We start from the raw sequence: 23101 nt of genomic DNA, 5'->3' as shown, positions 1-23101 counted from the left end.
GCTCTTTGGCAAATGTGATCAAAGGGCTGATGACTGCAGTTGAGAAGAGCCTCAGAAGTCTGGGAACCTGGTATATTGTCTCAAGTCATTCACATTTAAATGACCTGAAAACTAGAGTTTTCAATTATTCTTTTAGTTCAAGATAAAACTTCCCTGGCAGTGCAGCGGATAAGAAACCTCTTGCCAATGCTGGAGACATGAGTTCCATCCCTGCTCTGGGAAGATCCCACATGCTGTGGAGCAGCTAAGCTCATGACCACAATTACTGAGCCTGCACTCTAGAGACCACGTGCTGCAACTACTGAAGCCCACGTACCACAAGCCTGTGCTCCACAGCAGAAGGCATCGCAATGAGAGGCCCATGTACTGCAATAACGAGTAGCCCTCGCTCACCGCAACTAGAGAAAGCTCATGCAAAACAACGAAGACCCAGCACAGCCAAAAATAAACAAAATTTTTAAAAAGAATTAATAAGAAAAAAGAGAAAGTTGCAAGAAGACTTGTATCTTTTAGTAATATTATTGCATGACCCATCATATGAGCTTTTAAAATATGTTTTAAACAATCTTGAGTGGAAGTTGCTATAGGCAACAAAATTTTCAGTTACTGCCCTGGATTTTATACACTTAATAGTCATGGCCAATATGTACTAACAGTAGGATAATCAACTGTCTCAGTTACCTGTGACTGAGAAAGATCCTAGTCATGAGATTTTCAGTGCTACAAATAGGAAAGTCACAAGGAAACCGGGACAACTGGTCACTCCAATTGGCACTTACCATGTCCAAGGTACTTACTGCATCTCTCCACATTTAATACATCCATAAACCACATATAGTATCTATGAGGACTGTAACCATGGAGTGTGAATTCAGGGCCTACTTTCTTTCTCATGTTGGCACATAAATTTGCAACTTTGGAGATTGGGTATAAATAAATGGGAAGAACATAGCACTCATTTGTGTTAGCTGCCTGGACTATTACTATTCTATTTTTCATCCAAAATGAATCAAAGGAAGCAAAATAGGTAGCAAGGGCAAAATACACAGGGGTATTAGACTATGTGTGCTTCTACCAATATAGATGGATTGAGTTCATCCCAAACAGGGTTCTCTGGGAAGCAGCTGTCTGTGATAGATATTAGTGGGCAAAGAATTATCTGAGAGTGAATACTAGTGGACAGAAAAACAAGGAAAGAGGAGAAGACCCTGGGAAAGGTTAGGCTGACATGTAGTTCAGACAATCCCCAGCTGGCCTCATAGACACTGTTGAAGCTGAAATAGTCAACAGTAGTAGGCTATGATGGAATGAGGGTCCAGAAATGAGTCACCTGTGAAATTAGAATGATAACTTCCATGAGACTAATATACATAATGTAGACTAATTAGTCACTTGACAGAGTGATGCACTTAGAGAAGGGGAAATAAAGCAGGGTTGCCTGCTGAAAAAGCCCTCAAGAGTTTGGGGAATAAGACCACATTTCTGAAGGCCTATCTGTGCAGCACATAGCCAGGACATGGAAGCAACCTAGATGTCCATCAGCAGATGAACGGATAAGAAAGCTGTGGTACATATATACAATGGAGTATTACTCAGCCATTAAAAAGAATACATTTGAATCAGTTCTAATGAGGTGGATGAAACTGGAGCTGATTATACAGAGTGAAGTAAGCCAGAAAGAAAAACACCAATACAGTATACTAACACATATATATGGAATTTAGAAAGATGGTAACAATAACCTTGTATGTGAGACAGCAAAGGAGACACAGATGTATAGAACAGTCTTTTGGACTCTGTGGGAGAGGGCGAGGGTGGGATGATTTGGGAGAATGGCATTGAAACATATATAACATCATATAAGAAATGAATTGCCAGTTTAGGTTTGATGCAGGATATAGGATGCTTGAGGCTGGTGCACTGGGATGACCCAGAGAGATAGTATGGAGATGGAGGTGGGAGGGGGGTCCAGGATTGGGAACACGTGTACACCCATGGCGGATTCATATTGATGTATGGCAAAACCAATACAGTATTGTAAAGTAAAATAAAATAAAATAAAATCTGAAAAAAAAGAGAACCATGACTTCCTATAGAGATTAATTTCCCTCAGAACCAGTGAAATCTCAAATAATATAATTAAAGATTAAAGGGTCTATAGCCTTCTTTTTTCGGAGAAGGCAATGGCACTCCACTCCAGTACTCTTGCCTGGAAAATCCCATGGGCAGAGGAGCCTGGTAGGCTGCAGTCCATGGGATCACTAAGAGTTGGATATGACTGAGCAAATTCACTTTCACTTTTCACTTTCATGCATTGGAGAAGGAAATGGCAACTCACTCCAGTGTTCTTGCCTGGAGAATCCCAGGTATGGGGGAGCCTGGTGGGCTACCATCTATGGGGTCGCAGAAAGTCGGACATGACTGAAGCGACTTAGCCACAGCAGAAGCAACAGCAGCAGCCTTCTTTTTTTTTTTGGTATTCCCTTGGCTTAGGAAACTGCTTGATTTCTTAAAAATGCTAGTGAATGATGAATTAATTAATGATTTGACCTCCTATTTTTACCTCCAAAAATTAAACTTATAGACTAAAATAATGTCCTTGATGTAACATAGTCTCAGGCCAGAAATTCCATTAAACATGAGTAAAATTGGCATATATGGAAGGGCCTCTGTTTTAGTATCACATGCACTCTTCCTAGATCATAGAGATTGATGGTTCTTCACGATCAAAATTTTCAAATGCCACATATCTTCAAAGGAGTTGTCATATCTCTGGGTTTGGGTAGAGAGGTCATTCACATCCAGTCACTGGCTCTGTCCCTGAATTCCAAGCTTTCAGAACAGTAACTCTGTTAATGCTGTTAACTGAGAGAGCAGTTTACAATCAAAACAAAGACAATGAAAATATGTGCTACGAACTTTGGTCACATGCAGTCATTGGTCCAATGTTATGAAAACAAAGGTTACCAAAGATAGGTCAAGTATGCAGTATCACTGAAGATCTCCCAAACTGCTTCACTACATACTCACTATTTTGAAACGTGTTGTTTCATGTTATTTTCTACCAAATGTTTTATTATTGAACAGTGATGCCATGTGAAGTAAAACAGTTTTCTTATATTACTTGAGAAAAAAGACAATGCTTCATGAGACAGAATGGTAAAGATGTTTGCATATATAAAAGCAATACCAGTTTTATATTTTCATAATAATTTCTGACCTTTAAAATGAGTTGATACATCACATTACAATTTATAGTCTATGAACTTCTCTGTGTTTTATGCCAGCCACTAAATGAAGGTGTAGACAAGAGTATATTTTTTCTTTGTTTTTGGTATGGAGTCACTGAATAATTTCGCATTTGTCAGTGGCAATAGAATAAATCTATTATGTATTTTTATCTTTTGTTTTGATTTTTTCTCAATTTATGTAAAATAAGTAAATTCCTAGCTCATTATCCTTTGCTTTCCCTATCTCTTATACATAGATTCTCTGGAAATACAGATCCCATTCATTTTTTTTTTCCTTTTAAATATTTAATATTTAACAAGTTCCCTGGTGGCTCAGAGGTTAAAGTGTCTGCCTGCAATGCAGGAGACCTGGGTTCGATTCCTGAGTCGGGAAGATTCCCCTGGAGAAGCAAATGGCAACCCACTCCAATACTTTTGCCTGGAAAATCCCATGGATGGAGGAACCTGATGGGCTACAGTCCACGGGGTCGCAAAGAGTCGGATACGACTGAGCGACTTCACTTTCACTTTTCAAAATGTAGCTAAGACGTACACATTTCTTAGCAAAGATAACTATGTTAATTTTTCCCTCTGGTTTCAATTAAATTTAAAATAATGGATTGAGGAACTCAATGGATTTCTTCAATGGCCAAAGAAATCCTAGAGTAAAACTAATGTATTCTGTTGAAATCAAGCTTTGAAAGGGCAAGTTATCAGAGGTTTTTAGACAGAACTCTAGGTCTATTTATTTCTTGAGCAAGTCTATGATAAATTTCTAAGGCAAGCTGGCAAGTTTATGTTCTTAATTTTTTCTTGATTCAAATGCTCCACTTTTTTTTACATAACATGTACTATAGTGAATGTCTTTGTTTGTACCTAAAATATTATTTCTGTCATGCAATACTTTCATTCAGCTTTAAGTTGGTCTATTATGATTCTGAAATTTTATACTTTTTAATAAATTGTGCAAGCTTCCCTGGTGGCTCAGATAGTAAAGAATCTGCCTGTAACACAGGAGACTTGATTTTGATCTCTAGGTCTGGAAGATCCCCTGACGAAGGGAATGTCTACCACTCCAGTATTCCTGCCTGGAGAATTGCATGGACAGATGAGCCTGGCAGGCTATAGTCCATGATATGGCAAAGAGTTGTGCCACTGAGAAACTGATATTTTTCACTCTTAGTGGATAAGGAGTAAGTGTTGGGTTGGTCAAAAAGCTTGTTTGGGTTTTTCCATAACATCTGATTTGCAAAGGCTTATTCTTTCTACATGAAAATAAATGTGTGTCTGACATGAAGTATGAATTATAATAGTTATAATAAATAGATACAGATACAGAGAGGTAAAATATGCTGTGTGTATTTTGACCTGCCTCTTGAGAAACCTGTATGTAGGTCAGGAAGCAACAGTTAGAACTAGACATGGAACAACAGACTGGTTCCAAATAGGAAAATAAGTATGTAAAGGCTGTATATTGTCACCCTGCTTATTTAACTTATATGCAGAGCACATCATGAGAAATGCTGGGCTGGAGGAAGACAAGCTGGAATCAAGATTGCTGAGAGAAATATAAATAACCTCAGATATGCAGATGACACCACCCTTATGGAAGAAAGTGAAGAGAAACTAAAAAGCCTCTTGATGAAAGTGAAAGAGGAGAGTGAAAAAGTTGACTTAAAGATCAACATTCAGAAAACTAAGATTATGACATCTGGTCCCATCATTTCATGGCGAATAGATGGGAAAACAGTGGAAACAGTGGCTAACTTTATTTTTCTGGGCTCCCAAATCACTGCAGATGGTGATTGCAGCCAGGAAATTAAAAGATGCTTACTCCTTGGAAGGAAAGTTATGATCAATCTAGACAGAATATTTAAAAGCAGAGACATTACTTTGTCAACAAAGGTCAGTCTAGTCAAGGCTATGGTTTTTCTAGTGGTCATGTATGGATGTGAGAGTTGGACTATAAAGAAAACAGAGCACCAAAGAATCGATGCTTTTGAACTGTGGTGTTGGAGAAGATTCTTGAGAGTCCTTTGGACTGCAAGGAGATCCAACCAGTCCATCCTAAAAGAGATCAGTCCTGGGTGTTCATTGGAAGGACTGATGTTGAAACTGAAACTCCAATACTCTGGCCACTTGATGAGAAGAGCTGACGCTTTGGAAAAGACCCTGATGCTAGGAAAGATTGAGGGCAGGAGGAGAAGGGGATGGCAGAAGATGAGATGGTTTGATGGCATCACCAACTCAATGGACATGGGTTTGGGTGAACACCGGGAGTTGGTGACGGACAGGGAGGCCTGGCGTGTTGAGGTTCATGATGTCGCAAAAAGTCGGACACGACTGAGCAACTGAACTGGAGACTGAAGATTTCATCTGGTCAGAGTGACAGCAGTAAGGTTTGGATTGGTAAATACATTCATGTTTTATTTTTTTTGTGATTGTAGTAGCTCTTATGCTTTGTTTTGTGTTGTTTTCAAAGGGACAGAAAAGCAAAAGCAACTTAATTGTTATTTTAAACATTTGGTGTATTGTAAATTCTGCCCTGAACTACTATGCCAAATCAATGCATTCTTACAGACTTTACCTAAATTCTACTTAGCAGAAAGTCAAAAGTTTATGTTGCTATCAAGATGGAGAATATTTTAAAACATTAGATCTTTTACTTTGGGTAAAATTCATAGTTTAGCTGTACAAGTATTATTTGAAAGAAAAGCCAGTATCTTTATGTTACTCCAAATCTCTGTCTTGGGTATGTAATATATTTTCTTAAGATCACAAATAATTTTCACATATATTATTTCATTTGCTGTTGATTTTATTAAATTGAATCCTTTTTATCATTCTCTCTATAGACATCATAAAAGCTGTCTCTATGTTTTTGTTTTATTTGAATAGAAACAAACATATTTTCTTTTCATTATAGATATTGCTACTGAAAAGTCCACTCCTCCATATCAGTCATTTCACATTTTACTGATTTTATGATATTCTCCAGTGAAAGTAATTTAATAAAGACTAATTTCTCTCTGACCTTAAAAAAATAACATTTAGTGAGTATTTATGCTTTGAAATATTTTGTCTTATTGACTACCATCATCCTAGGGGGCTTGCCAGGTGGTGCTAGTTGTAAAGAATCCACCTGCCAATGCAGGAGACTCAGATTCTGTCCCTGGGATGGTAAGATCACTTGAAGAAGGAAATGGCAACCCGACCCTGGATTCTTGCCTAGAAAATTACATGAACAGAGGAGGCTGGTGGGCTACAGTCGATGTGTGGCAACGAGTCACACATGGCTTAGCAACTGAACATGCACACAATCTGAGACAGGGAAGTTTTTACTTTGTTAGGATCGCAGAGCTGGGAGAGACACTGAATGGTTCAGATACAAAATTAGACTAACAACCTGTGAAAAAATAAGTATATTATATACTTGAAAGTAGGTTAACATTATAGAATTAATCTTACAGAAATATATATATTAAAGAGTTGTGAATGTCTCTATCAAGTGTAATTCCTAAGAGTATTCTCTTTAAGCACATGTGTGTGGGAGGTGTTTAATGTTTTATAAACTGCCTTCCACATTTCCCCTTCTGTATTGGTAGACAGCTTGAAACTCCTCATTACCAAACTGACTTTTATTTCCTTTATTAACAATTTTGGCTTTGTTATCTGTATGTCAGGTGATATTTTCCTTTTTTAAAAAAAAAAAGTTTGAAAGTTTTGTGAAAGCATTTCTAAATTTTTATAATTATGGCATGATTTTCCTAAATATACAATTTTTCATTATAAATGTATAAGTTCAAATATAGCTTTTTAATAAAGAAAGTTTATGTTAGCTCTCGAAGTTAGTATGTGTTGTTTCCATGGCTTCTGTCGTCTTTGTGTTGTCCTCATGTTGGTTTTCTGGGGTTACCTTCCACGTCCTTTGTTTGCTCTCAAACCTGTTTAATCTCTATTCATTTGCAATACTTTCAGTTTAGTTTCCTTTCATCATCACACAATCACTATTTTAATTTTCTTTCTAAATGCTTTCTATGGAAGTCTAGTTATTTCTCTTTATCATTTTCCTTTTTTGTATGTTTTCCTTCTTGTCTAATCATTCATACCTAAGTGTCTTTAATTCTGATTATACTCTTCTTTCACATCTTTGCTTGAATTTTGATATTTTAGCTTATTTGGAGGTAATACATTTTTGTTTCTCATGTTTTGTGACTATGTCTTTCTGCTCTTGCTGCTGCTGCTAAGTTGCTTCAGTCGTGTCCGACTCTGTGCAACCCCGTAGATGGCAGCCCACCAGGCTCCCCCGTCCCTGGGATTCTCCAGGCAAGAACACTGCAGTGGGTTGCCATTTCCTTCTCCAATGCATGAAAGTGAAAAGTGAATGTGAAGTCACTGAGTCGTGTCCAGCTCTCAGCGACCCCATGGCCTGCAGCCCACCTGGCTTCTCCATCCATGGGATTTTCCAGGCAAGAGCACTGGAGCAGGGTGCCAGTGCCTTTTCCACATGTCTTTCTACCATCTTCTTTATTGGTTTTAACCTGGCTGCCCTGGGTCTCAGTTGTGGTATGTGGGACCTTTGAATTGTGGAAGGCAGGATCTTTAGCCATGGCATGAGAACACTCAGTTGCAGCATATGGGATCAAATTCTCTGACCAAAGGTCAAACCAAGGCTACTTGTGTTTGGAGCATGGAGTCAGTCTTGAACCACCAGAGAAGTACCTTTAATGTCTTCACATTTGTTCAGATCCCATTCAACTAATTATTTTATTTTATTTTTTCTCATTCATCTTTGGGTGAGTTTCAAGTAAATTTATGAATATCCCATATTTGAGTGAAAAAACAGTGCCTGCATAGGACCTTTTGAAGGAGGTTGCCATTATCTTTATTACCTTCACCATAGTTTGGCCTCAGGTCAAAAAACAGGGAGGGAACACAGCCCTGCCCATCAACAAAAAATTGGATTAAAGATTTACTGAGCATAGCCCTGTCCATCAGAACAAGACCCAGTTTCCACCTCAGTCTCTCCCATCAGGAAGCTTCCATAAGCATCTTATCCTTCTCCATCAGAGGGCAGACAGAATGAAAACTACAATAACAGAAAACTAACTAATCTGATCACATGGACCACAGCCTTGTCTAGCTCAATTAAAATATGAGCCATGCTGTGTAGGGCCACCCAACACAGATGGGTCATGGTGGAGAGGTCTGACAGAATGTGGTCCACTGCAGAAGGGAATGGTAAACCACTTCAGTATTCTTTTCTTGAGAACACCATGAACAGTACGAAAAGGCAAAAAGATAGGGCACTGAAAGATGAACTCCCCAGGTCGGCAGGTGCCCAATATGCTAATGGAGATCAGTGGAGAAATAACTGTCAAAAGAATGAGGAGATGGCACCAAAGCAAGAACAACACTGAGTTGTTTATATGACGGGTGATGGAAGTGAAGTCTGATGCTGTAAAGAGCAATATAGCATAGGAACCTGAAATATTAGGTCTATGAATCAAAGCAAACTGAAAGTGGTCAAACAGGAGATGGCAATAGTGAACATCGACATTTTAGGAATCAGTGAACTTAAATGGACTGGAATGGGTGAATTTAATACAGATAACCATTGTATCTACTACTGTGGGCAAGAATCCCTCAGAAGAAATGGAGTATCCATGATAGTGAACAAAAGAATCCAAAATTCAGTGTTTGGATGTGATCTTAAAAACAAAAGAATGATCTCTGTTCATTTCCAAGACAAACCACTCAATACCACAGTAATACAAGTCGATGCTCTGACCAGTAATGATGAAGAAGCTGAAGTTGAACAGTTCTATGAAGACCTACAAGACCTTCTAGAACTAACACCCCCAAAAGATATCATTTTCATCGTAGGGTGATGGAATGAAAAAGTAGGAAGTCAAGAGAAACCTGGAAAAACAGGCAAATTTGGCATGGGAGTACAAACTAAAGCAGGTCAAAGGCTAACAGAGTTTTGCCAAGAGAACACACTGGTCAGAAAAAGACACCCTCTTTAAACAACATAAGGGAAGTCTCTACACATGGACATCACCAGATGGTCAGTACTGAAATCAGATCGATTATATTTGCAACCAAATATGGAGACGCTCTATACAGTCAGCAAAAAAAAAAAAAAAAAGACCGGGGGCTGATCATGAACTCCTTATTGCCAAAATCAGACTGAAACTGAAGAAAGTAGGGAAGCCCACTAGACCATTCAGGTATGACCTAAATCAAATTGTTTATGATTATACAGTGGAAGTGACAAATAGATTCAAGGGATTAGATCTGATAGACAGAGTGCCTGGAAAACTATGAATGGAGGTTAATGACTTTGTACAAGAGGCAGTGATCAAGACCATTTTCAAGAAAAAGAAATGCAAAAAGTTAAAATGGTTGTCTGAGGCCTTAAAAATAGATGAGAAAAGAAAAGATGTGAAAGGCAAAGGAGAAAAGGAAATATATACCCATTTGAGTGCAGAGTTCCAAAGAATAGCAAGGTGAGATAAGAAAGCCTTCCTTAGTGATGAGTGCAAAGAAATAGAGGAGAAAAATAGAATGGGAAAGATTAGAGATATCTTCAAGAAAATTAGAGATACCAAGGAAATACTTCATGTTAAGATGGGCACAATAAAGGACAGAAATGGTATGGGCCTAACAGAAGCAGAAGATATTAAGAAGCGGTGGCAAGAATACCCACAAGAACTATACAAAAAAGTTCTTCATGACCCAGATAATGACAATAGTGTGATCACTCATCTAGAGCCAGTCATCCTAGAATGCAAAGTCAAGTGGGCCTCAGGAAGCATCGCTACAAACAAAGCTAGTGGAGGTGATGGAATTCCAGTTGAGCTATTTCAAATCTTAAATGATGATGCTGTGAAAGTGCTGCACTCAATATGCCAGCAAATTTGGAAAACTCAGTAATGGCCATGGGACTGGACAATGTCAGTTTTCATTCCAATCTCAAAGAAAGGCAGTGCCAAAGGATGTTTAAACTACTGCACAATTGCACTCATCTCACAAGCTAGCAAAGTAATACTCAAAATTCTACAAATCAAGCTTCAATAGTACGTAAACTGTGAACTTCCAAATGTTCAAGCTGGATTTAGAAAAGGCAAAAGAGCCAGATATCAAATTGCCAACATCTGTTCAATCATTCAAAATGCAAGAGAATTCCAGAAAAAAAACATCTGCTTTAGTGACTATACCAAATCCTTTGACTGTGGATCACAACAAACTGCAGATAATTTTTCAAGACATAGGAATAGCAGACAAACTTACCTGCCTCCTGAGAAATCTGTATGCAGGTCAGGAAGCAACAGTTAGAGCTGGACATGGAACAATAGACTGGTTCCAAATCAGGAAAAGAGTACGGCAAGGCTGTATATTGTCATCCTGCTTATTTGACTTATATGCAGAGTGCATCATGTGAAATGCTGGACTGGATGAAGCTCAAATGGGAATCAAAATCTCCGGGAGAAATATCAATAATCTCAGATACGCAGATGATACCACCCTCATGGCAGAAAGAGAAGAACTAAAGAACTTCTTGATGAAAGTGAAAGAGGAGAGTGAAAAAGCTGGTTTAAAACTCAACATTCAGAAAATAAAGATCATGGCATCTGGCTCCATTACTTCATAGCAAATATATGGGGAAACAGTGGAAACAGTGAGAGACTTTATTTTTTGGGCTCCAAAATCACTGCAAATGTTGACTTCAGCCATGAAATTAAAAGACACTTGCTCCTTGGAAGAAAAGCTATGACCAACCTAGACAGTGTACTAAAAAGCAGAAACATTGCATTACCAGCAAAGTCCATCTAGTTAAAGCTATGCCTTTTCCAGTAGTCATGTATGAATGTGACAGTTGGACTGTAAAGAAAGCTGAGCACTGAAGACCTGATGCTTTTGAACTGTGGTGTTGAACAAGACTCTCGAAAGTCCCTTGGACTGCAAGGAGATCCAACTGGTCTGTTCTAAAGTGAATCAGTCCTGGATATTCATTGGAAGGACTGATGCTGAAGCTGAAGCTCTGGTACTTTGGCCACCTGATGCAAAGGACTGACTCCTTGGAAAAGACTTTGATGCAGGGAAAGTTTGAAGGCCAGAGGAGAAGGGGACAATAGAGGATGAGATGCTTGAATGGCATCACTGACTCGATGGACATGAATTTGAGTAAGCTCCGGGGGTTGGTGAAGGACACAGAAGCCTGGTGTGCTGTAGTTCATGGGGTCTCAAAGAGTAGGATATGACTGAGCAACTGAACTGAACTGAACATGTTTGAACACAATGGCTTTTGTGCACAATTTACAAGGAATCTTCTAAAAGTGGACTGGGGAGTGGACAAGGAAACATTTCCTAGTTTCATGATTCTATGATTCTCTATTTTGTTATCATAAAATTTTTTAATGTGCGTCTATTTTCTAATACCTTCCTTTTTACTCATTTCCTGTCATGTATTTAAGACTTCTCTTACTTTTCCTCCTTATTTTCCTTTCCTTCACATTCTTGAGTCTCCTCCCAATGGTTTCTTCTCCCAAGAAGAACAGCTTGGGCTGCTTGCTCTCATGAGTTATTTCCTCTTAGGCCACACAGCACTATTAGACCTTCTCCGATCCCACAGCCTGTGTTGAACTCTTCCCAAAGTCAGCTCTCATCCTCAATTCATCCCACCAAATTTCTATTAATACTAAGGACCGCGACTTTTCTTCTGGTAGGGATTTCAGGCTTCTTGGATCTGTGGTTTCACCGTCTTCTGTTCCAACCCACAGTGTTGCTCACATGACGTCAGCCTGGTTGCTAGAGTGGCCCAGCTTCTTGGATTTTTATGTTTATGGGATACTTTTTGGAGATGTTATCTGGGGATTTTCAGCTTCGCCACTGTAGTTGCTTATTTGCTTTGTCCTTTTATGATAGATTGATTGAGATTGAAAAAAAATACCTTGACATTGTGACCTTGTTTTCATTCTTCCATCCACTCGTTCCATAGTAAATATGAAGCGATGTCACTATAGTTGCTTATTTGCTTGTCCTTTTATGAGAGATGGCGATTGAAAAACTACCTTGGCATTGTGATCTTATTCTCGTTCTTATGTGATCTTATTCTTATGTGATCTTATTCTCGTTCTTCCATCCACTCATTCCATAGTAATGTAAAGCAATGTAAAGACTTCTTTAAAGGGAAGAAGGGTCTCATTGCTCTGTGGGTATAGGTATGGATGCACATACATATAGGTGTACATATGTGTATGTATATACAGCCCATCCAGAGACAGTCTGTGCTTACAAATATTGTCCCATCCAAGTTTTTCATTGTATAACTCTAAGAGCTACTTTTTTTCTCTCTCTCTCTTTCATGTCTCTTACCCTCAATGGAAGTCCCCCTGAAGCAGTTAAAAAACACTAAGCATAAAGTCTCACCCTAAATCGGATCTTTACCTCAAGTCACATCATTTATCTAAAAATGTTCTACGAGGCCTCTGTTGTTAGAGTATTTTGAAATTCAGTCTTTCACAGTTTGGAATCTAAAAGCATTCAGTTTTTCACTTAAAAATCCTCTAATACCTGGACACTTTTTTCGTTAGTTTACACTATCAATCAAACAATTATTTCATGGGCTCATTTGTTCTCACAATCTTCATAGTTACTGCAGGTAAGAGTCTTACCAAATACTTGAGACTCACCCAAGTTTTAATCTCTGGAATTTGTTTCCTTCTTAGTCTTCACATTGTAAGTTTTTTTTTTTTTTTCCTAGTTGCAGTATCTTTAAAGATACTTCCATACAGAACAGAAGAAAGTAGGTTTTATGGAAGCAGAAAATCACACCTTGAATATGAATGGCTTAATTATTTCATAAATGATTTTATTTATTAAGATATATATTTTTATTCCCTTCACTCTGTGATATAAGAGAATCAGTCCTTGTCCACGTTTCTCCTCCAGGTGGTGCTCTAAGATCTGAGTTTCTTGCATGGTATATGCAGTCATCACTGCTGAAACAAGTAGCTTCTTCTTTTACATGGCAGGGCAAGAGAGGAGTGTATCTTTCTATTAGGGTTGCAGTCAATTGGCAATATTTCAGTTATGTGACTTGAAACCAACTTGTAGAAGAAGCTTGGCCATGTAGTTTTCCTTTATGGTCAGAAAGGTACTAGAGGGAGAACCTATGTTATCTCTATAAAGCTAGTAAACTGGGGTTGACATATACACACTATTGATACGATGTGTAAAATGGATAACTAATGAGAACATACTGCACAGCTCAGGGAACTCAGTGCTCTGTGATGACTTAAATGGGAAGGAAATCCACACTGGAGGGAATATATATACACGCATAACTGATTCACTTTGCTGTGCAGTAGAAACTAACACAACATTGTAAAGCAATGATACTCAAATAATATTTTTAAAAATGGCAGAAGATCTGTCCTTTTGTCATAATGTAGTCAACCCATATTTTTAGGACATTCCAAACACATGAAATATTTCCTCTTATCTTCCTTTGTAATTTAATAAAACATTTTACCCAAGTCATCTCAAAAGGTCCTTTAATACCAGTTTAAAAAATGAAGATTGGATGTTATAATTGAACCCAGGATATGCAGAAAAAACTTAACTTGAGGACAAGGACAGTAGATGATGAAAGAAATTAAAGATGTGGGGTAAGTAATGATGTTTCCATGTAACTTGCATGAGGAGGCAATAACATGTTCAGATAAAATCTAAAAATTCCAAATGTGGTGGAAGCCATAAGTAAACTAAAAACTTGGCATCAAACTAGTAATGGAATTTAAACTTTAATGAATATGTACCTAAAATAAATTTAATTTCTTAAAAATGAGGCTCATAGCAGAGAAAGATGACATATGAGGCAAATTATATATATGTACAGATTTTAAGTTTATCTCATATCTTTATCAATCTATAAAACTATATTCACTGAACCATTTTTAAATGATAAAAAGCTATATTTCAATGACAGAAAGTATATCTCTAGGAGTTACAATGTAGAATTTGTAATGAATTAAGAAAACAGAATCAGAGAAGTATACTAATATTTTCAGAACAGAAAACTTAGACTCATTTTATAAAATCCAGATGAAGTACATTGCTTGATGAAATTATATATTCAGTAAAAACTTATTTTGTGAAATGTGTCATGCTAACATAGAAGAAAGTATTAAAAAATATTTCCATCCTTAAGAATAACTATAAAACGATAGCTGCACAATTACCATTCAGGTTAAGTAATAGAAGAGTTTCAGTGCCTTTAAAAGTCAATTCAGTTCAGTCGCTCAGTCACGTCTGACTCTTTGTGGCCTCATGGACTGCAGCATGCCAGGCCTCCCTGTCCATCACCAACTCCCAGAGCTTACTCAAACTCATGTCCATTGAATCCGTGATGCCATACAACTATCTCATCCTCTGCTGTCCCCTTCTCCTTCTGTCTTTGATGTTTCCCAGCATCAGGGTCTTTTCCAATGAGTAGGCTCTTCACATCAAATGGCCAAAATATTGGAGTTTAAACTTCAGCATCAGTCCTTCCAATGAATATTCAGGACTGATTTCCTTTAGGATTGAGTGGTTTGATCTTCTTGTAGTCCACAAGACTCTCAAGAGTCTTCTCCAACACCGCAGTTCAAAAACATCAGTTCTTCAGCCCTCAACTTTCTTTATGGTCCAACTCTCACAGCCATACATAACTACAGGAAAAGTCCTAGCTTCAACTAGGCAGACCTTTGTCTGCAAGGTAATGTCTCTGCTTACGCTGTCTAGGTTGGTGACAGCTTTTCTCCCAAGGAGCAAGGATCTTTTAATTTCATGGCTGCTATCACCATTTGCAGTGATTTTGGAGCCCCCCCCCCAAATAAAATCTCTCACTATTTCCAATGTTTCCCCATATATTTGCCATGAAGTAATGGGACTGGATGCCATGATTATAGTTTTTTGAATGGTGAGTTTAAAGCAAGCTTTTTTTACTCTCCTCTTTCACTTTCATCAAGAAGCTCTTTAGTTTCTCTTTGCTTTCTGCCATCAGTGTGGTGCCATCTGCATATCTGAGGTTATTGATATTTTTCCTGGCACTCTCAATTCCAGCTTGTGCTTCATCCAGCCCAGCATTTCACATGATGTACTCTGCATAGAAGTTAAATAAGCAGGGTGACAATATATAGCTTTGCTATACTGCTTTCCCAGTTTGGAACCAGTCTGTTGTTCCATGTCTTGTTCTAATTGTGGCTTCTTGAACTTCATACAAATTTCTCAGGAGGTAGGTATGGTCATCTGCTATTCCTATCTCTTAAGAATTTTCCACAGTTTGTTATGATCCACAAAGTCAAAGCCTTTGGCATAGTCAATAAAGCAGAAGTAGATGTTTTTCTGGAATTCTCTTGCTTTTTCTATGATTGAATGGATGTTGGCAATTTGATCTCTGGCTCCTCTGCCTTTTCTAAATCCAGCTTGAACATCTGGATCTTCACAGTTCACATACTGTTGAAGCCTAGCTTGGAGAATTTTGAGCATTAGTTTGCTAGCATGTGAGATGAGTGCAACTGTGCAATAGTTTGAACAATCTTTGGCATTGCCTTTATTTTGGATTGGAATGAAAAACTGACCTTTTCCAGTCCTATGGCCACTGCTGAGTTTTCCAAATTTGCTGGCATATTGCGTGCAGTGCTTTAACAGCATCATCTTTTAGGATTTGAAATAGCTCTTCTGGAAATCCATCACCTCCACTAGTTTTGTTCGTAGTGATGCTTCCTAAGGCCCACTTGACTTCAAATTTCAGGATATATGACTCTAGTTGATTGATCACACCATCATGGTTATCTGGGTCATTAAGATATTTTTTGTACAGTTTTTTTAATAGTCTAGTCTTTAAAAATACTTATGTTCATATATTGAATACATGTTCTCGTTCACATCATCTTTTTCCACTTTCCTACTCCATAAACTATTCTGAATTTTCTAATAATGATTACCCAAATGATACTTAATAGAACAATACTGTACTAGAGAACCCACCTGCCAATGCAGGAGATACAAGAGACATGGGTTCAATCCCTAGTTGGGAAGCTCCCCTGGAGGAGGAAATGGCAACCCGCTTCAGTATTCTTGCCTGGAGAATCCCATGGACAGAGGAGCCTGCCAGGCTACAGGCCATGGAGTACAAGGAGTCAGACACAACTGAATGATTAAACAACAATAACATAAGATAGACTGCAAGGTAAATGTTTCACTGGATCCCAATCCAAAGATAATTATCTTCGGACCCCACTCCAAAGATAATTCAATTTTCAATTTTTTTTTTTTTTAACTTTTAGTAAACTCGGCTGTGGTATATGCAGTAACAATCAATGATGTAGTTTTTTATTAATTCAAAATTTGCAATATTACAGTTCAGTTCAGTTGCTCAGTCGTGTCTGACTCTTTGTGACCCCATGAATCACAGCATGCCACAACAGCACTCTGTACTTTTGCACTTACATTTTGCGATGCTTTCTAGGTGAGTTCTATGGATATGCTCCTATCCTTCTAAAAGCAGATTAAACTGTAATGGTTGCTGCAATATTCTCATATTTACCTCCTTGGTATTTTTCTTTTAGAGAATATTTTTAAATTATCTCCAGCAGTGGACTTTATAAGCACAGTTTCTTCAAGGTTGTTGGCTGAGAGCATATCAAAATCTCTTAGGAGTTCTTCTGCACCTTCGTAAGGAAACACTGTCTTCATGGGCAGCCCTGTTTAAGTAACTCAAGAATTTCCTAAGGGGGCTATGGCAGGCACACATCTTACCTAAGATCTAATATAGTATAAAGTCTAAATACAACTATATTTGTTTAAATTGACATGGACATGAGAAGTGCTCATGCTGTCATGGGGGAAATAATTAAAAAATAAATGATCCTAGATAAGTCAATTTGATCTAAAAATACTGTATAGCTGAAAATTGTCATAAAATTTCCATAGGTTCTGTAAGGTAAGAAATTAGAGATGAGCAAGGAAGAGTGGCTTAGCGGAAAGACTTGAGCTGATTTCTAAACCTGACCCCAGACATGCCCCAGTGTGGCTCAGAGAGCTCATAGATAAGCTATAAAATAACCACACAGACAGTTCCAATGGGACTTCTCCAACTCTGGCACATGTGACCTCGATGAACAATGCGGAAATGACCTTATGCATCTGGGAACAAATTAAGTGTTCATAAATATTCTATAAATACATATATCTGATTATGACAGACTGAAATGTGGACAAGACATGTGCCATAGCATTTTGTTATATAACTTCAACTGTCAATCAAAACTGTCAATCCATACCCACCTGTATAAATATGAAAAGCTCTGTCTCATGAATATGAAAAAAAAAACAAAGAAAACTCATACATCACAATTCCAGTATCTGTGCTTTTCTTGAATTGGCCCACCCTCCCTTGAGGTGTTCTTTCTGTTTTGGCTTTAATAAACTTATTTTGCCACCTGTAGGCCTTCAGATTCATCTTTGTGTCCTTACCAAAAATCAAGACCCATGAGGAAGAGCCCTCATTGACCCTCCGTACTCAGTAACAGTTCTTAAAATAATACATTTTTCTGAAAATTTGGTGGTTTTTACTTTGATCCGTATTACTCTTACATAATAATATATGATGAAAGTTTAGCTTAGCACATGAATTTTGATCTTTTGATTTCAGCAATCTTCTTTATGCATAGTCATGAAAATAAATTACTGTCATGTATACCTGCAAATTGCCAACATCTGCTGGATCATGGAAAAAGCAAGAGAGTTCCAGAAAAACATTTATTTCTGCTTTATTGACTGTGCCAAATCCTTTGACTGTGTGGATCACAATAAACTGTGGAAAATTCTGAAAGAGATGGGAATACCAGACCACCTGACCTGCCTCTTGAGAAACCTAATTGCAGGTCAGGAAGCAACAGTTAGAACTGGACATGGAACAACAGACAGGTTCCAAATAGGAAAAGGAGTACGTCAAGGCTGTATATTGTCACCCTGCTTATTTAACTTCTATGCAGAGTATATTATGAGAAATGCTGGGCTGGAAGAAGCACAAGCTGGAATCAGGATCGCCGGGGAAAATATCAATAACCTCAGATATGCAGATGACATCGCCCTTATGGCAGAAAGTGAAGAGGAATTGAGGAACCTCTTGATGAAAGTGAAAGAGGAGCGTGAAAACGTTGGCTTAAAGCTCAATATTCAGAAAACGAAGATCATGGCATCTGGTCCCATCACTTCATGGGAAATAGGGAAACAGTGGCAACAGTGTCAGACTTTATTTTTTTGGGCTCCAAAAATCACTGCATATGGTGATTGCAGACAGGAAATTAAAAGATGCTTATTCCTTGGAAGGAAAGTTATGACCAACTTAGATAGCATGTTCAAAAGCAGAGATATTACTTTGTCAACAAAGGTCCATCTAGTCACAGCTATGGTTTTTTCTGTGGTCATGTATGGATGTGAGAGTTGGACTGTGAAGAAAGCTGAGCACTGAAGAATTGATGATTTTGAACTGTGGTGTTGAAGAAGACTCTTGTGAGTCCCTTGGACTGCAAGGAGATCCAACCAGTCCTGGGTGTTCACTGGAAGGACTGATACTGAGGCTGAAACTCCAACACTTTGGCCACCTCATGCGAAGAGTTGACTCATTGGAAAAGACCCTGATGCTGGGAGGGATTGGGGGCAGGAGGAGAAGGGGACAACAGAGGATGAGATGGCTGGATGGCATGACCGACTTGATGAACATGAGTTTGGGTGGACTCCGGGTGTTGGTGATGAACAAGGAGCCTGGAGTGCTGTGATTCATGGGGTAGCAAAGAGTCAGACACGACTGAGCGACTGAACTGAACTAAATTGATACCTGCTGAGGAACTAGAAATTACTCAATGAGATTGCTTAAAAAATAATAATAATAAGGTAAGGTAACCAGGAACTAAACTAGTTATCATTGATTGTTTTTGTCTATGCTATCATCTATTTCCAAGTAGTGATATCATCAAAAGGAAGAAAGAAACAAAAGATTCAGCATGTACTATTACACGTTAATTTTCTCTGCTAAACTGAAAAGCTTAATTTGAAAAAAAATGTCCTTTACACAAGGTATTCAAATATTTAATTTCTTGAAACAGATGTCTTCTATGTTGGTAATCTTCATACTCTCTCTGATTCATAGAGCGTCCAGGCTTTCCTTTCTTCCTTCCATCCTTCCTTCTACCTTCCTACCCTCCTTCTTTCCTGCTCTTTCCTCCATTCATTCCTCTCCCCACCTTTGGCCAATTGGATTGTTTGACCCATCTGTGAACAGGAATCACACGTAAGGCTGATCTAAGACTATTGAAACCGTAGTATATTCTACAAGTCATTTTATTTCCAATCTATTTATAAATTTGTTGAAATTAGTAATATTCAGTTTTCCCTGAGAAGTACACTTTATTTCCAGTTAATGTGAAATCATTATTCAAATGTTCCCACATATCAAACACATGTTCTTTTTGTGAATCAGGCTACAAATCAGACCTTTTTAATCTGTTCTTCGTTCCTTTCCATCTTTCATTCCTGCTCATTCCCTTTGAACTTTCACTGACTTGTCGAAGTGAATAGGGCAGTTGTCAGCTTTTCTTTTTTGGTGGTGGGGGGGGGGTCCTGATTTCTCCCTGGTATTATTATTAAATATTTTATACTCTTCCCTGAATATCATTTAAACAGTAAGATAACTCTAGAGCTTTCATAGGCTCAGGTAGGTCACATGTGACTAGAACACACTATAAGCTATGTTATGTATAACATATAACAACACTTCTTGAGAAGAGATGCCAGACAAAATACAAGATTCCCTAATATTACATGGCAAATGATGATATTAAAAATTACATTATCTGAAATTTCAATTCATCTGAGTGCTACATATTTTTATTTCCTAATAGAGGCCACCTTATTTAGAAGATACATAAAAGCTTCTTAAATTAATTACTAAAGTGATGACAATTTGATTCTTGTGTTGTTAAATTCATTTCCCTTGATACCAAGTGTGTCAAGTTGCTTTGATACTGTATAAATTTATGCTTCCACAACCATTTTTGTGCTTTTCAACATCTATATGACTTGACCTGGCTTAGGTAATACCACGTCTGACTACTGTGTGCAAAAACCTTTAAATCGGCACGAAGGGCTTGGACCCAGGGAGCTACAAAGACATTGTAACTATGTCTCCACACACAGGTGGTGATTTGTGGCCTGATTCTGGATGTAATTTGAAGGTAAACTCCATGCGAATTCCTGTAGGTGAGGTGTGAAAGAACGAAAAATTCCAATAATTTCCCCAAGGTTTTGGCCATAATTTTAATATTTCTAAAATAAAAAGAAATTGGCTTACTAGGAGCTGTAGTTAAAAATTGAATTTTGTTTTACCTGTTTTTTTTTAAATAGTAACACATATATGGATTTTCATTGACTCAATGTGTTTCAAAGTAAATTCATTATTTTATCTGAATGTTTGCATGCAATTTGATGATATTTTGTTGAGGACTTTTGCATCTGTGTTCCTGAGAGCTATTGATCTGTAGTTTTTGTTTTTTTCTTCTTCTTCTTCTTCTTTTTTTAAATGCCTTTGACTGGTGTGGATGTTAGAATGATGTTAAGCTTATAGAATGAGTTAGGAAGTATTCTCTCTTCTTCTATACTCTGAAAGAGATTGTAGAAAATTGGTATAAATTTTTTTTTAATGTTTGGAGAATTGATCAGTGAATTTATTTGGGACAGGTGCTTTCTGTCTTGGAAAATTATTAGTTATTGATTCAACTTTCTTTCATAGATATAGGCCTATTTAGAACATCTATTTTTGTGTGTGTGCATGTTTTGACAGATTGTACCTATTAAGGATTTTTTTTTTTTTTTTAATCTAGATTTTTAAACTTCTGGGCACAGAGTTTTTTCATAGTTTCTGTAGTATAATTTTAATGTCCGTTGGATGTGTAGTGATGTCTCTTCTTTTATTCCTGATATTAGCAACCAGCGTCCCCTCTTTTTTTCCTAGAAATTGACTATGGTTAAGTTCTATTTATTTTTTTTTAAAGAAACAGCTTTCGGTTTTGATGATTTTGTTTATTGGTTGCTTATTTTCAATTTCACTAATCTCTGCTTTAATTTGGATCGTGTATTTTCTTCTGCTTACATTAGATTTACTTTGCTCTTCTTTGTTTCTAGTTTCCTAAGGTGGAAACTTTCATTATTGATTTTAGATCTTTCTTCCATTGTAATATATGCTTTCAATCCTGTATATTTTCCTTTAAGTACTGTTTTTGCTCCAATCCACAAATTTTGATAGTGATCATATTTTAAATAACCAAAATATGTACTTGAATCTTTATTGCTTCTTGTTTAATTTCTCAGATTTTAATGTTTGTTCATTTCCAAGGCAAACTATTCAATATCACAGTGATCCAAGCCTATGCCCCAACCAGTAACACTGAAGAAGCTGAAGTTGAAGGGTTCTATGAAGACCTATAAGACCTTTTAGAACTAATACCCAAAAGATGTCATTTTCACTATAGGGGACTGGAATGCAAAAGTAGGAAGTCAAGAAACACCTGGACCAATGGGAAAATTTGGCCTCGGAATATGGAATGAAGCAGGGCAAAGGTTAATAGAGTTTTTCCAAGAGAATGCACTGGTCGGAGTCATAGCACACACCCTCTTCTAACAACACAAGAGAAGACTCTACACATGGACATCACCAGATGGTCAATACCAAAATCAGATTGATTATATTATTTGCAGCCAAAGATGGAGAAGCTCTATACAATCAGCAAAAACAAGACTGGGAGGTGACTGTGGCTCAGATCATCAATTCCTTGTTGCCAAAATCAGACTTAAATTGAAGAAACTGCTGCTGCTGCTGCTGCTAAGTCGCTTCAGTCGTTTCTGACTCTGTGCAACTCCATAGATGGCAGCCCATGAGGTTCTCCCATCCCTGGGATTCTCCAGGCAAGAACACTGGAGTGGGTTGCCATTTCCTTCTCCAAAGCATGAAAGTGAAAAGTGAAAGTAAGGTCGCTCAGTCGTGTCCGACTCATAATGACCCCATGGACTGCGGCCCACCAGGCTCCTCCATCCATGGGATTTTCCAGGCAAGAGTGCTGGAGTGGGGTGCCATTGCCTTCTCCAAAATTGGAGAAACTAGGAAAAACCAATAGACCATTCAGGTATGACCTAAATCAAATCCTTATGATTATACAGTAGGAGTGAGAAATACATTTAAGGGACTAGATATGATAGAGTGCCTGATGAACTATGGATGGAGGTTTGTTACATTGTATAGGAGACAGGGATCAAGACCATCTCCATGGAAAAGAAATGCAAAAAAGCAAAATGGCTGTCTGGGGAGGTCTTACAAATAGCTGTGAAAAGAAGAGAAGCAAAAAGCAAAGGAGAAAAGGAAAGATATAAGCATCTGAATGCAGAGTTCCAAAGAATAGCAAGGACAGATAAGAAAGCCTTCCTCGGCAATCAATGCAAAGAAATAAAGGAGAACAACAGAATGGGAAAGACTAGATATTGCTTCAAGAGAAATAGAGATACCAAGGGAATATTTCATGCAAAGATGTGCTCGATAAGGGACAGAAATAGTATGGATCTAACAGAAGCAGAAGATATTAGGAAAAGGTGGCAAGAATACATAGAAGAACTGTACAAAAAAGATCTTCACTACCCAGATAATCATGATGGTGTGATCCCTCACCTAGAGCCAGACATCCTGGAATGTGAAGTCAAATGGACCTTAGAAAACATCATTACGAACAAAGCTAGTGGAAGTGATGGAATTCCGGTTGAGCTATTTCAAA

The sequence above is a fragment of the Capricornis sumatraensis genome, chromosome 18 (genome assembly GCF_032405125.1).
Source record: "Capricornis sumatraensis isolate serow.1 chromosome 18, serow.2, whole genome shotgun sequence".
Classification (NCBI taxonomy): Eukaryota; Metazoa; Chordata; class Mammalia; order Artiodactyla; family Bovidae; genus Capricornis; species Capricornis sumatraensis.
Note: the sequence above shows the minus strand (reverse complement) of the source record.